Below are 12,420 nucleotides of genomic sequence, written 5' to 3'. Positions count from 1 at the left end.
AAATTTGTCTTGGTGCTAGCAATTTGTTATGGGTGACATAACATTGCAAATTGATTAATCGCTACTGTATAGGACAAAATGAAAAAAGCAAGAAATTATTATGAATAGCGTCCATCTGATACAGTAGGGATTCATTATTCAAAAGTGTTTGCTAGTGGTTAGCTATCCCCCTGCTGCAAATTACATTTATTTGCAGACTTCCTACATCATGCGTATACAAATCTACAAACATGCATTTATTAAGACATAGAATGAAAGCTATTAAAATATGAAAAATGGTTCTTCCTTGCTTTTTAAAAAATATTATTTTTATATGTAGGTATGCTACTGCTATGCTCATGCATTTGTTGATTTTAGGCTTTGGCTGCTGAACTAGTCCTACAATTTAACGACACTTAACTGTTCATTTTTACCTTTTCACATGTAGATTTCACATCTCTTTTGTAGTCAAATGTAAGAGCTGAAATGTGTTAGAAAAGGAGATATTTGTGTTTTTTCATAGGCCAGTGGTGGCGAACCTATGGCACGCGTGCCAGAGGCAGCACTCAGAGCCCTCTCTGTGGGCACACATGCCATTGCCCCAGTCCTAGGCCTTCAGCTGGGTTTTATAAAATCTTTTCGCTTTAGGCCTCCACCGCCGTGTGCAAAAAAAAAAAGGTTCAATCAATCAATTTCAACTTCTCGCAGGGAAAAAAAAAGATCTCGCAAAGTTGAAATTGATTGATTGAACTTTTTAGTCCCACCCAGTCTGCCGTTACCACCTCAGCCACACCTACCCAATGGGCCACACCCACCCAATGGGCCACACCCACCCGGCACCCGACGATACGTAAGTGGGTTTTGGGTTTCAGTTTGGGCACTCAGTTTCTAAAAAGTTCGAAATCACTGTCATTCGCCATCACTGTCATAAGTGGGTTTTGGGTTGCAGTTTGGGCACTCAGTTTCTAAAAGGTTCACCATCACTGTCATAGGCTTTTAATGTTTAAAATAAGGGTGAGAGATCTTTTCAATTGAATGTCATTTTAAAGTAATCATAAGGACTTTCAAAGAATTGAAATGCAAGAGGAGATGCATGTAGTATACTTATAATGTGGCTAAGAAAAGGTTAATATTCCAAGTGTAGAACATTCCAGGTATAATATGCCAAGCATGGCAATATTCAAAATCTAGAAATTAGAAGTTAATAATTTTGCTCTTAAGTTAAGAAATGTCATCATACAATGCATTGTTTTTGTATCATTAACTGATCCAATTGTCCATTGTCTATGTTATGGTAATCTGAAATCCTCAAACTCCATATCTCTTCCATGTCTCCTCCTCCTTAAAGGTGACTCATGGAGCCCTCTCAGATTGTGCTGTTGAAATTTGAAACACAACAGTCCAAATACACTAGTCCACCTGATAGATCATCACTTTAAAAAAATTAAACAGAATGACCAAAGAGAATTTAGACGTTGTAATGCACAATTTTTTATTCAATTTTTGATGGTAAAGGAGAGTTTTCTTTCAGGGCTTAAAAGATCATAAAGACATACCTGAACTCAAAGGAATTGTACTCGCTGTCTGTCTGTCTCTCAGTCTCCATCCCTCCCTCTCTCCCTTCCTCTCTCTGTCTCTTTCTCTTGCACACATATCCCCACTACCACCACACACTTTTGCTTATACACATTTTTTATTAGTCTGTTAAGAATTTTTTTCAAATCTTATCTTGAAAAGAACTCAAGTTGAGGCCTGTCTACTTTTTGATCACTGAACTAGTTTACTAACAGGCTGTATGCAATGTAAATATGAAATGGTAGATTCCTTCTTGGCTAAGACACAAAGGATGAATCTGGTGATTGATTTTAAATTAAGCACTGGGCAAAGATGGATTTGCATAGCATCTGCATTTGTTAAGGTGTATAACATCTGTATATCCTAAGGTACAATTATTGCTATAATTAAAGAATTAACTATGCTCTATCTTATTGTTTCAGGGAGAACTGCGACTGTATGACTACATGTCTACTATTAAGGCATTTTTGATGGACAGTTCCCTCTTCTGATTTTTAAACAATAAACTTGGGCACCTCAGTTAATGCAAGGATGGGCAACCTGATTGCCCTGTGGCTGCAGGCAGTCTTTGAGCTAATATCATGCAGGGTTTGTTCTAATTTCAGGACCTCTGTGAAAACAAAAAAGGCTGAAGACAGATCTTATTAAAAGGTATCAATTCCTTCCTGGCAGCCAGTAGAAAGCGAGAGAGGATAGAGGGAGGAGAAAAAAGGTGTCAAAATAATAGAATGAGAGTAAGCAAAAGAAGAGTGTCTGAGAGAGAAACAGAAGGAATGTCAGAGAGATAATAGTTGCTTCAGTTCTCCCATTTCACACCCCCCAGGAATGTATGGCCTTCAAAAATCAAATTTTCATCCCTGAGCTAGTTAACTTTTTACTGGAAGGTTGTCTCTCTTATAAAGTAAGATGCGGTGACTCTACCATCTTAACAACAGTAAAAAATGGAATCCGATATCATTAACCTCATCAAAGAATGTGATAATATAATCACCTTTCATTGAACTATCAAATATTCAAGTCATTATTTAAAACTAAAAGTCCTTGAAATCCAGGCATAATCTAAGTAATACTGTTAGGATCTGACTACAAGAAACAACAGAAGAAGCAAACAAGAAGAGCTCAGCATTTTATGTAATATGACCTAAAACAGAGGAAGTTGTTTGCTCTGGGGTGCTGTTATTGAGCATGCAAGCATGGTGGACAGCTGGTTCCATATGCTCAATTTCTCCCTGACATCCCATTTTCTTTCTTGGTCTCTTACTTTGTCAAATGGGCAGTGGCATACAGCACAATCTCAATGCTTGAAAGGATTGAGTACTTTTCCAAGGTTGCCTATACAAAGCTACCAATTTCCATATTATACATTGTAAAGGTGAGAGAGAGAGAGAGAGAGAGAGAGAGAGAGAGAGAGAGAGAGAGAGAGAGAGAGAGAGAGAGAGAGAGATGGTATGAGCACCAATGATAGCTAGACTTTGTTTAAAATACTCACCAGGTAGCTAAGGCAGCAGATTCTACATTTATGCAACTTTGATTGCATCTTGGGAATATTTGAAACACTGTTGTGTAATGAAAAGTTAATCTTACTTGCTGGGAAATGCATTTAGATAGCATTTTCTGCCTTTTATACTGAATGCCTGCTATAGCTCATTGATCATGCCCAAAGAGCATAGATCCATTGGGAGCCTTCTGTACTTAACAGAACATTCTTCTGGCAGAATATGGGAAGACATCCTTTCACAAAGATATGGACACTATAGACAGCCTTAGACAACAAACAATAAAGACATTCTTTGGAATAAGTGCTAGTTAATATAGTGGAAATTATTACAAATAAATACAATCCCATTGTTGGCTTTAATAACTAATGATAAAGAAGGATTATGTTGATGGCATATTCCAACATAATAATAGTGGCAGTGTGGACTATGCACAGAATAGTTGTTCATGCTTGCCTTCTTTATCGTATGATTTCTTTACTTTTATATAATATTGTTTTCCACTGGTATTTGACATAGTAAACTTGTTTAAAGATTATGTGAGTGGCAAAATTCCCAAAAAATAATAGAGGCAATATATAACTGTTCTGATGATTCCTTCCTTCCTTTATACATTTCTAGACTTTACTATAAGTTCAGAAATATATTAAAAACCAAACACAACACTTGCTGAAGCCTATGAAAGAGATAGATAACATGAAAATAGGATGGATGGCACATAGCAGTAGTTAAGTAGAAGTGAAATTCTGGATTCTTTTTTAAAAAAAAACAACTCTAATTAAACTTGTATAAGAATATGCATTTTAGCAAAGCAGGATTAGGAAGAGAAAAAGAAAGAAATAAGAAAAAAAGGGGGAAAAGGGTAGGGCCACTATTTAAAGAAGATGGTAGAAAAATAATAAGTGACAGGGACATGGCAGAGCTCTTTAACTCTTTCATATGTTCAGGATCCAGGCAAATACAAACCAGCCAATCTAAATTGACACTGAGCAATGCTCTTGAAAAGATTGTTCAATGGTGACGTATTAATACCACTCTACAATGCCTTGGTAAGGCCACACTTGGAATATTGCATCCAGTTTTGGTCACCACAATGTAAAAAAGATGTTGAGATTCTAGAAAGAGTAGAGAGAAGAGCAACAAAGATGATTAGGGGACTGGAGGCTAAAACATATAAGGAACGGTTGCTAGAATTGGGTATGTCTAGTTTAACGAAGAGAAGAACAAGGGGGGACATGATAGCAGTATTCCAATATCCCAGGGGCTGCCATAAAGAAGAGGGAATCAAGCTATTTTCCAAAGCACCTGAAGGCAGGACAAGAAGCAACGGGTGGAAACTAATCAAGGAGAGAAGCAACCTAGAACTAAAGAGAAACTTCCTGACAGTGAGAACAATTAATCAGTGGAACAGCCTGCCTCCAGAAGCAGTAAATGCTCCAACACTGGAATTTTTAAAGAAGAGACTGGACAGCCATTTGTCCAAAATGGTGTAGGGTTTCCTGTCTGAGCAGGGGTTGGACTAGATGACCTCCAAGGTCCCTTCCAAGTTTACTACTATTATATTATATTAATTATTTTTTGAGCATTGAGAGATGAATGCAGTGCTTGGCAGAAGTCACCATAGATTTGTCAAGAAAGTTGTATAAAACTGACTTGAAGGGAATAATGCAGAGATACATGACACATGATACCAGTCTTCTCCAAGAAACCTAGACAAAATTATTCAGAATTCTTAGAGAAGACCAGACTGATCAATGAGTGTAAATCAGTGTTTCGTATATTAAGAATATTAAGATGTGTGGACTTCGATTCCCATAATTCCCTAGCCAATGTGAAAGAGAGAGAGAGAGAGAGAGAGAGAGAGAGAGAGAGAGAGAGAGAGAGAGAGAGAGAGAGAATATTAAATACATTTGTTATCATGTGTGTTTATGGGGGATAGTTTTTCAGATATTCTCCCTCCTTCACCCCACAATTCCACAAATGCCCCTAAAGTTATATATTAAAAAAAGAAGGGGAAGAAGAGAGAAGAATATTGGATTTCAGTTAATGAAAATTCTGTTTGCAATCCGAGTACCAGTCTTCACTACAATCCTAGCATCTGTATGGATGCAGAGATCCTTGTGGCTTTGCCTCTTTTTACCAGTTTCTCATTAGTAGCACTTTTTTCCTTTGCACAAGAGTTGCTGAAGAAGCTGCCATCTATGTTCTCCTCAATGCATTCCTGGATGTATTTTCTTCTGGAATTTCCTTCTTCTTTCCTCCTCCTCCTCCTCTTCCTCCTCTTCCTCCTCCTCTTCTTCCTCCTCCTCCTCCTCCTCTGGCTGTTCCAAAAGTTGGCAGAAATGGTTTCTGCATCTATCCCAAAAGTGCTTTTTCAAAAGGCAATGGTACTTTCTTTGTTTTTCCTGGAAGAAGTTTTGCTTTTCATCCAAGAAGCTTCTGAAGAACTGAATGACTGAGCATCTCCATAGACATTCCTGTATCAGGGACAAGAAATCATTATGGTCTGCCATGAACCATCCCCCAAATCACATTGGCCTGTTCTATAGGGAAAAGACCCATTCCTGAAGAAAGCAGAATGTTTTATATACAAGCCACTACACTTCTAGTTATTATATATTTCTTTTTTAAAAAATCAGTGTTTAAGTCTGACTTAATCTTATTGCTGCAGTTCTAAAATGACTGCACCATTTCAATTCTACTTTATCTGCGAATATCAGACATTTTGTTAAAAAGCAAAATTACTGCCTTGCAGGGTTTTGTTTCTTATCTGACAATGGGAAAAAGGAAGCTCCATTTAAATTTAAATAAATCCTGTTTTAAATATGGAAACTGGATAATCTCTGGTTCAGTCCAAAGAGAAACAGTCCATCAAAGTTCCATATCTGATTTCCCAATCAGAGGTAATAGATGACGCATAATCAATAAATCAATGTATCTTAAATAAGTACCAGTGAATTACTTTCATTCAGCATCATTTAAAATAGGATACATAAATCAATAATGTCTAACCAAATCAGTATCTTCCTATACCAGAATAATCATACAGAAATAAAACAAATAATTTTAAGTCAATCTAATTTCCAGACTTAATCTATGGAATTCAGCATTGCTCCTAATATTTTAAAAATATTTCCTGCTGTCTTGTGGGATTTTGTTTTGTTTTTGCTCTGCAGTTTTGAAGAGCAACTATGATCATGCATAATTAAAAATATAGCCAATTTACCATGAAATGAAAATGATGGCAACCAATGAAGTGGGGCAATGTGTAGGGGGGTGAAGGAGGGGGGAGCAATTGCCTTTGGGTAGAAGTGCTGTATCTCCTTCAGATGCCTAATGTCTTGGTTGGGCCTTTTGATGCTTCTTGGAGGAAAAAAAATATTTTGCCTATATGAAAACATTTATCTCTGGATATATCATTTTAACTCACTTTTACTGAGTTGTTAGTGAAACTGAGATAATGGCTTCTTTAAACCCATAAATAGGCCTTTCCCCATAGTTGGAAGACAGATAACAATTTACTTTATTGATTTATTAAAATATATAGTCATTAGACCAAACACCAAACAAAAAAAGTTTTCTTTAAAAAAGAATACAGATGTTTGTTAAAACCTATTCATTCCTGAGCTCTGCACATCTAAAAGATAGAATGTATCAAGAAATTCCAATTGTCGTGACTATAGTACAAAATTCATATATAATTCTAGAGAATTTCCAGTCCTGGTTGTTCAGTAGGGAGTACACAATTGCCTTTGAGAACCTTCTAAATAGTTTATAATAACAGGGGGAATTAACTCTGGCTTCTAGGCATGATAGATACAGCACTTCAGAAACATACTCAACTATTTTAGTTTCAGAATCTGAGTAGATACATAAACACTAATTAATCTATCCAACAGTACCATTGAAAAGAGACCATCCAGATTTGCCAATGTGAAAGTCAGTGTGAGGTGGGGGCTCATAATTAATAGAGATATTTGGGAGTAATGAATTGAGGGTACAGGAGCTTAGTGTAGCAGAGATTTTAAAAAATTAGTTCTACCTCTTTGTAAAACAAGGTCAAACATTCTTTGCTCGTGTTCTTGCCAAGCTTCATTCAAACCTAGCATAAATACTAATTGTGGGTTTAGCCTACAATAACCCAGATAATCTATTATTCATTTCTTCTAGGGAGACTGATATGTCATCAAAACTGCAGCTGAAGTGGAAGAAATGCATTAGATATAGAATAGGGAACTCAAGATAGAGATCTGAAGAAGCTAGGCTGAACAGGTGCCAATACATGAGTATCCAAGCACTATATAGCAATCTGTCACCCAATTGATTGCCAGGATTAATTCAGCAATTCAGTATAGATATAAGAATGGCTTAGACATCATGTTCATACACATTGTTTATAAAGGGAAAGAAAGAAAGGCATAAATCTCTTTCAATAGTTACATTTTGTTATGTTATTGAAAAGCAGAAATCATCAGTGTGTTTATTAGAAGAAAGTAAATGTTTGTATTGGCCAACATTAAAAGGCTGATACTTAATTGTTAAAATTTCCAAGCATTTCTCCCTGAACTTGTGAATGAAAGAATAAATGAATGAATGAATGCTATTAGTATCAACATGTATTGGCTGGAATGGAATGATCTCATCTATTCATTGAAGGTTTTCTATTCTGAAACAGGCTTTCCATTAGTAATAGGGGATAAAGCGGTCATCTTCACTTCATCCCTTTGACCTACAGGCACAACTTTAGCTAAGGCCTGTGCTGGATCTAAGCCACTATGTTACTGATATCACAGTATAAGCTTTGCATAAATTAGGTAAGTACAATCAGAAAGACAAGGCACAGAATCCATAAATATATAAAAATGGCTTCTTCAGATTTTCAATGACAAAAGGGAGAAATATATAGATCCATGATGAACAAACAATATATATATATATAGAATATGTAGATATCTTCTGTGGCACTGTAAGGACCAGACTTTGGGCATATGCCTAGGGTTCCACTGAGCAGAGTGAGTAGAAAGGATTCAAAATATATTGTAATCTAAAGAGGAGAACTGAGGTTTATTAAGTGTGGGGAAATTGCCTGTTTCAGTGGGCATACTACTACTTCATTTTTGGACCCCATGTATTTGAGCTTCAAACAAACTTTCCTTTACTATCCTAGTCTTTTCATAATGAATTTTCCATATGTCATGCCAAACCATCTTTACTTAATTTTTCAAATTGCTCTTTTAACAGATGAAGTCTGTTTCATTGTCTTTCATAACTCACCTATTCAGCAGGAAGGGATGAAACTAAGATTTCGGCTAGTTCTTTCAACCTACCTATAATATACTTCTCTGATTCATTTCTACTAACATCCATTTCATCTGATATTTCTGTAATTTCCATGCAATGATCTCCATAAAAATTTCTATCTCCCCAACCAAAATAAATTTAGTGGAGAAAAATGGCCAGGTTTATTTTAACAGTTTCTACTTACACCTTAGCTTTACTGTATAGTATATATAATTTTAATGTAGGGACAGCTGGAGACATTTAGCAGTGCAGGAGAAAGAATTCAATAAGTATAAATTACATGCCTACTACAGTATATGCAACCAATTGTCACTTATTCCTTCAAATATTTAGACACCTCAATAAAGACAGAGTTGGGGTAATCAAAAAAGTCCATTACAGATAAGATCACCAGTTTCTGAATACCATTTTCCCCCCCAGATTTTGCAATAATCCTAAGGTCATTCCAGTAGATACTCTGGGAAATAAAAGCTTTTACTTTTCTGAGTTCCCTTATTAGCAATTGTCACTATGTTCTCCCCTCCCTAACTGTTCAAAATGATGGTAAATGTCATCCTATGCCATCATTTCATGGGACATATATAGAGCACTTGTAAAGATCTCCAACACCATGACTGAGAATGACAATAAATTATTTTAAGTAAGAAAACTGGAGACTTGGATGGATGCAGAGGGATTTATTCTCCTACCCAAAATGTGACCATCTTGGTTTCATCAGCTTTGAAACCAAGGCAGGATATGAGGAATGGCTGTTTTGATGTTAAAGCTCTGCTAATGACTAGATATTCTCTTCTGTGAATAATTGGACATTAGGCTTTGTTTCTGAAGTTGAGTTCAAGGCACAAGCTGGAACTGCTGTTTTTATATCTTTCCCCTCCTCAAGTTGCTGAATCTTGTCTCTAGGTTAGTTTTGGAATTTTGGAATTCCCCCAGCTTATGGTTTTTATTTCAATTTACATTTCTTGCAGCTGTGTTTGGAGATGGTTTAGGAGTGAATATGATTATGACTATGTCTCAGGTCATTCCTCAGGAAACTACCCACACATTGGGATCTCAGGGTACCACTCTGGTTGCTGTGGAGCAAACTGGTGCTTCCTCCTTCTATAGTGGGAAGAGATTATTTAATCTATTCAAAGATTTTTGTTGTTAATTGCGAAGTCGTGTCCGACCCATCGCGACCCCATGGACAATGTTCCTCCAGGTCTTCCTGTCCTCTATCATCTTCTGGAGTCCATTTAAGTTCACTCCTACTGCTTCAGTGACTCCATCCAGCCATTTCATTCTCTGTTGTCCCCTTCTTCTATTGCCCTCAATCTTTCCCAGCATTAGGCCCTTCTCCAGTGAGTCCTTCCTTCTCATTAGGTGGCCAAAGTATTTGAGTTTCAACTTCAGGATCTGGCCTTCTAAAGAGCAGTCGGGGTTGATCTCTTCTAGGACTGACCGGTTTGAATGCCTTGCAGTCCAAGGGACTCGCAGGAGTCTTCTCCAGCACCATAGTTCAAAGGCCTCAATTCTTTGGCGCTCAGCCTTTCTTATGGTCCAACTTTCACAGCCATACATTGCAACTGGGAAAACCATGGCCTGGACTATACGCACTTTTGTTGGCAGGGTGATGTCTCTGTTTTTTAGTATGCTGTCTAGATTTGCCATAGCTTTCCTCCCCAAGAGCAAGCGTCTTTTAATTTCTTGGCTGCAGTCCCCATCTGAGGTGATCTTGGAGCCCAGAAAAATAAAATCTGTCACTACCTCCATTTCTTCCCCATCTATTTGCCAGGAATTGAGAGGGCCGGATGCCATGATTTTGGTTTTCTTAATGTTGAATTTCAAGCCAACTTTTGCACTCTCCTTCTTCACCCATATCAAGAGGCTCTATAGTTCCTCTTCACTTTCTGCCATTAGAGTGGTATCACCTGCATATCTTAGGTTGTTGATATTTCTCCCGGCAATCTTAATTCCAACTTTTGATTCATCTAGCCCTGCCTTTCTCATGATGTGCTCTGCATATAAGTTAAATAGGCAGGGCGACAGTATACAGCCTTGCCGGACTCCTTTTCCAATTTTGAACCAATCAGTGGTTCCGTGTCCAGTTCTCACTGTTGCTTCTTGACCCGCATATAGGTTTCTCAAGAGACAAATGAGATGGTCTGGTACTCCCATCTCTTTAAGAACTTGCCACAATTTGTTGTGATCCACACAATCAAAGGCTTTAGCATAGTCAATGAAGCAGAAGTAGATGTTTTTCTGGAACTCCCTAGCTTTCTCCATGATCCAGCGTATGTTGGCAATTTGATCTCTAGTTCCTCTGCCTCTTCGAAATCCTGCCTGTACTTCTGGTAGTTCTCGATCCACATACTGCTGGAGTCTAGCTTGTAGGATTTTAAGCATAACTTTACTAGCATGTGAAATGAGTGCAATGGTGCGATAGTTTGAACATTCTTTGGCATTGCCTTTCTTTGGAATTGGAATGTAAACTGACCTTTTCCAATCCTGTGGCCACTGTTGAGTTTTCCAAATTTGCTGGCAAATTGAGTGTAGCACTTTTACTGCATCGTCTTTTAAGATTTTGAATAGCTCAGCTGGAATACTGTCACCTCCACTAGCTTTGTTGTTGCTCAGATTTGCTAAGGCCCATTTCACTTCACATTCTAGGATGTCTGGTTCGAGGTCAGTGACCATCTCATTGTGGTTATCTGGGACGTTAAGCTCATTCTTTTATAGTTCTTCTGTGTAGTTTTGCCATCTCTTCTTAATCTCTTCTGCCTCTGTTAGGTCTCTGCCATTTTGGTCCCTTATCATGCCCATCTTTGCATGAAACTTTCCCTTCATATCTCCAATTTTCTTGAAGAGATCTCTGGTCCTCCCTATTCTGTTGTTTTCTTCTATTTCTTTGCACTGTTCATTTAAGAAGGCATTCTTATCTCTTCTAGCTATTCTCTGGAATTCTGCATTCAATTGGGTGTATCTTTCTCTTTCTCCTTTGCCTTTCGCTTCCCTTCTTTCCTCAGCTATTTGCAAAGCTTCCTCAGACAGCCATTTTGCTTTCTTGCATTTCTTTTTCTTTGGGATGGTTTTAGTTGCTACCTCTTGTACAATGTTGCGAACTTCCATCCATAGTTCTTCAGGCACTCTGTCTATCAGATCTAATTCCTTAAATCTATTTGTCACCTCTACTGTATATTCATCAGGAATATGATTTAGTTCATACCTGAGTGGCCTAGTGCTTTTCCCTACTTTTTTCAATTTAAGCCTAAATTTTGCAACGAGAAGCTCATGATCTGAGCCACAGTCAGCTCCTGGTCTTGTTTTTACTGACTGTATAGAGCTTCTCCATCTTTGGCTGCAGAGCACATAGTCAATCTGATTTCTATGTTGACCGTCTGGTGATGTCCATGTGTAGAGCCGTCTCTTGGGTTGTTGGAAAAGAGTGTTTGTTATGACCATCGTATTCTCTTGACAAAATTCTATCAGCCTGTGCCCTGCTTCATTTTGTACTCCAAGGCCAAACTTGCTTGTTATTCCGGTTATCTTTTGGCTTCCTACCTTAGCATTCCAATCCCCCATGATGATAAGGACATCATTTTTTGGTGTTAATTCTATAAGGTGCTGTAGGGCTTCATAGAACCGGTCAATTTCATCCTCTTCAGCACCAGTGGTTGGGGCATAGATTTGGACTATTGTGATATTGAATGGTTTGCCTTGGATTCGAATTGAGATCATTCTGTCATTTTGGGGATTGTATCCCAGTATTGCTTTTCCTATTCTTTTATTGACTATGAAGGCTACTCCATTTCTTCTGAGGGATTCTTGCCCACAGTAGTATAGCTGATGGTCATCTGAGTTAAATTCACCCATTCCTGTCCATTTTAGTTCGCTGATTCCTAAAATGTCGATGTTCAGTCTTGTCATCTCTTTTTTGACTACATCTAGCTTGCCTTGATTCAGGGATCTTACATTCCAGGTTCCTATGGAGAAAAAATCTTTACAGCATCGGACTTTCCTTTCACCACCAGATATATCCACAGTTGAGCGTCCTTTCGGCTTTGGCCCAGTCGCTTCATTCTTTCTGGCG

The 12,420-nt window shown here is 37.8% G+C and overlaps 1 long non-coding RNA gene across 1 annotated transcript in view; it reads left to right on the top strand.

Moving 5' to 3' along the window:
* LOC120305638 overlaps positions 1-2,609 on the top strand; it is a 36,165-nt gene extending 33,556 nt beyond the window's left edge. Inside the window, exon 5 of the long non-coding RNA XR_005556080.1 lies at positions 1,977-2,609. This is a non-coding gene — a long non-coding RNA (uncharacterized LOC120305638). The remainder of the gene's footprint in view (positions 1-1,976) is intronic.
* Positions 2,610-12,420: the final 9,811 nt, after the last annotated feature.

This window comes from Crotalus tigris, unplaced genomic scaffold (assembly GCF_016545835.1).
Source record: "Crotalus tigris isolate CLP2741 ecotype Arizona unplaced genomic scaffold, ASM1654583v1 scf7180000017687.564601, whole genome shotgun sequence".
Classification (NCBI taxonomy): domain Eukaryota; kingdom Metazoa; phylum Chordata; class Lepidosauria; order Squamata; family Viperidae; genus Crotalus; species Crotalus tigris.
This window is presented reverse-complemented; position numbering and strand designations above follow the sequence as displayed.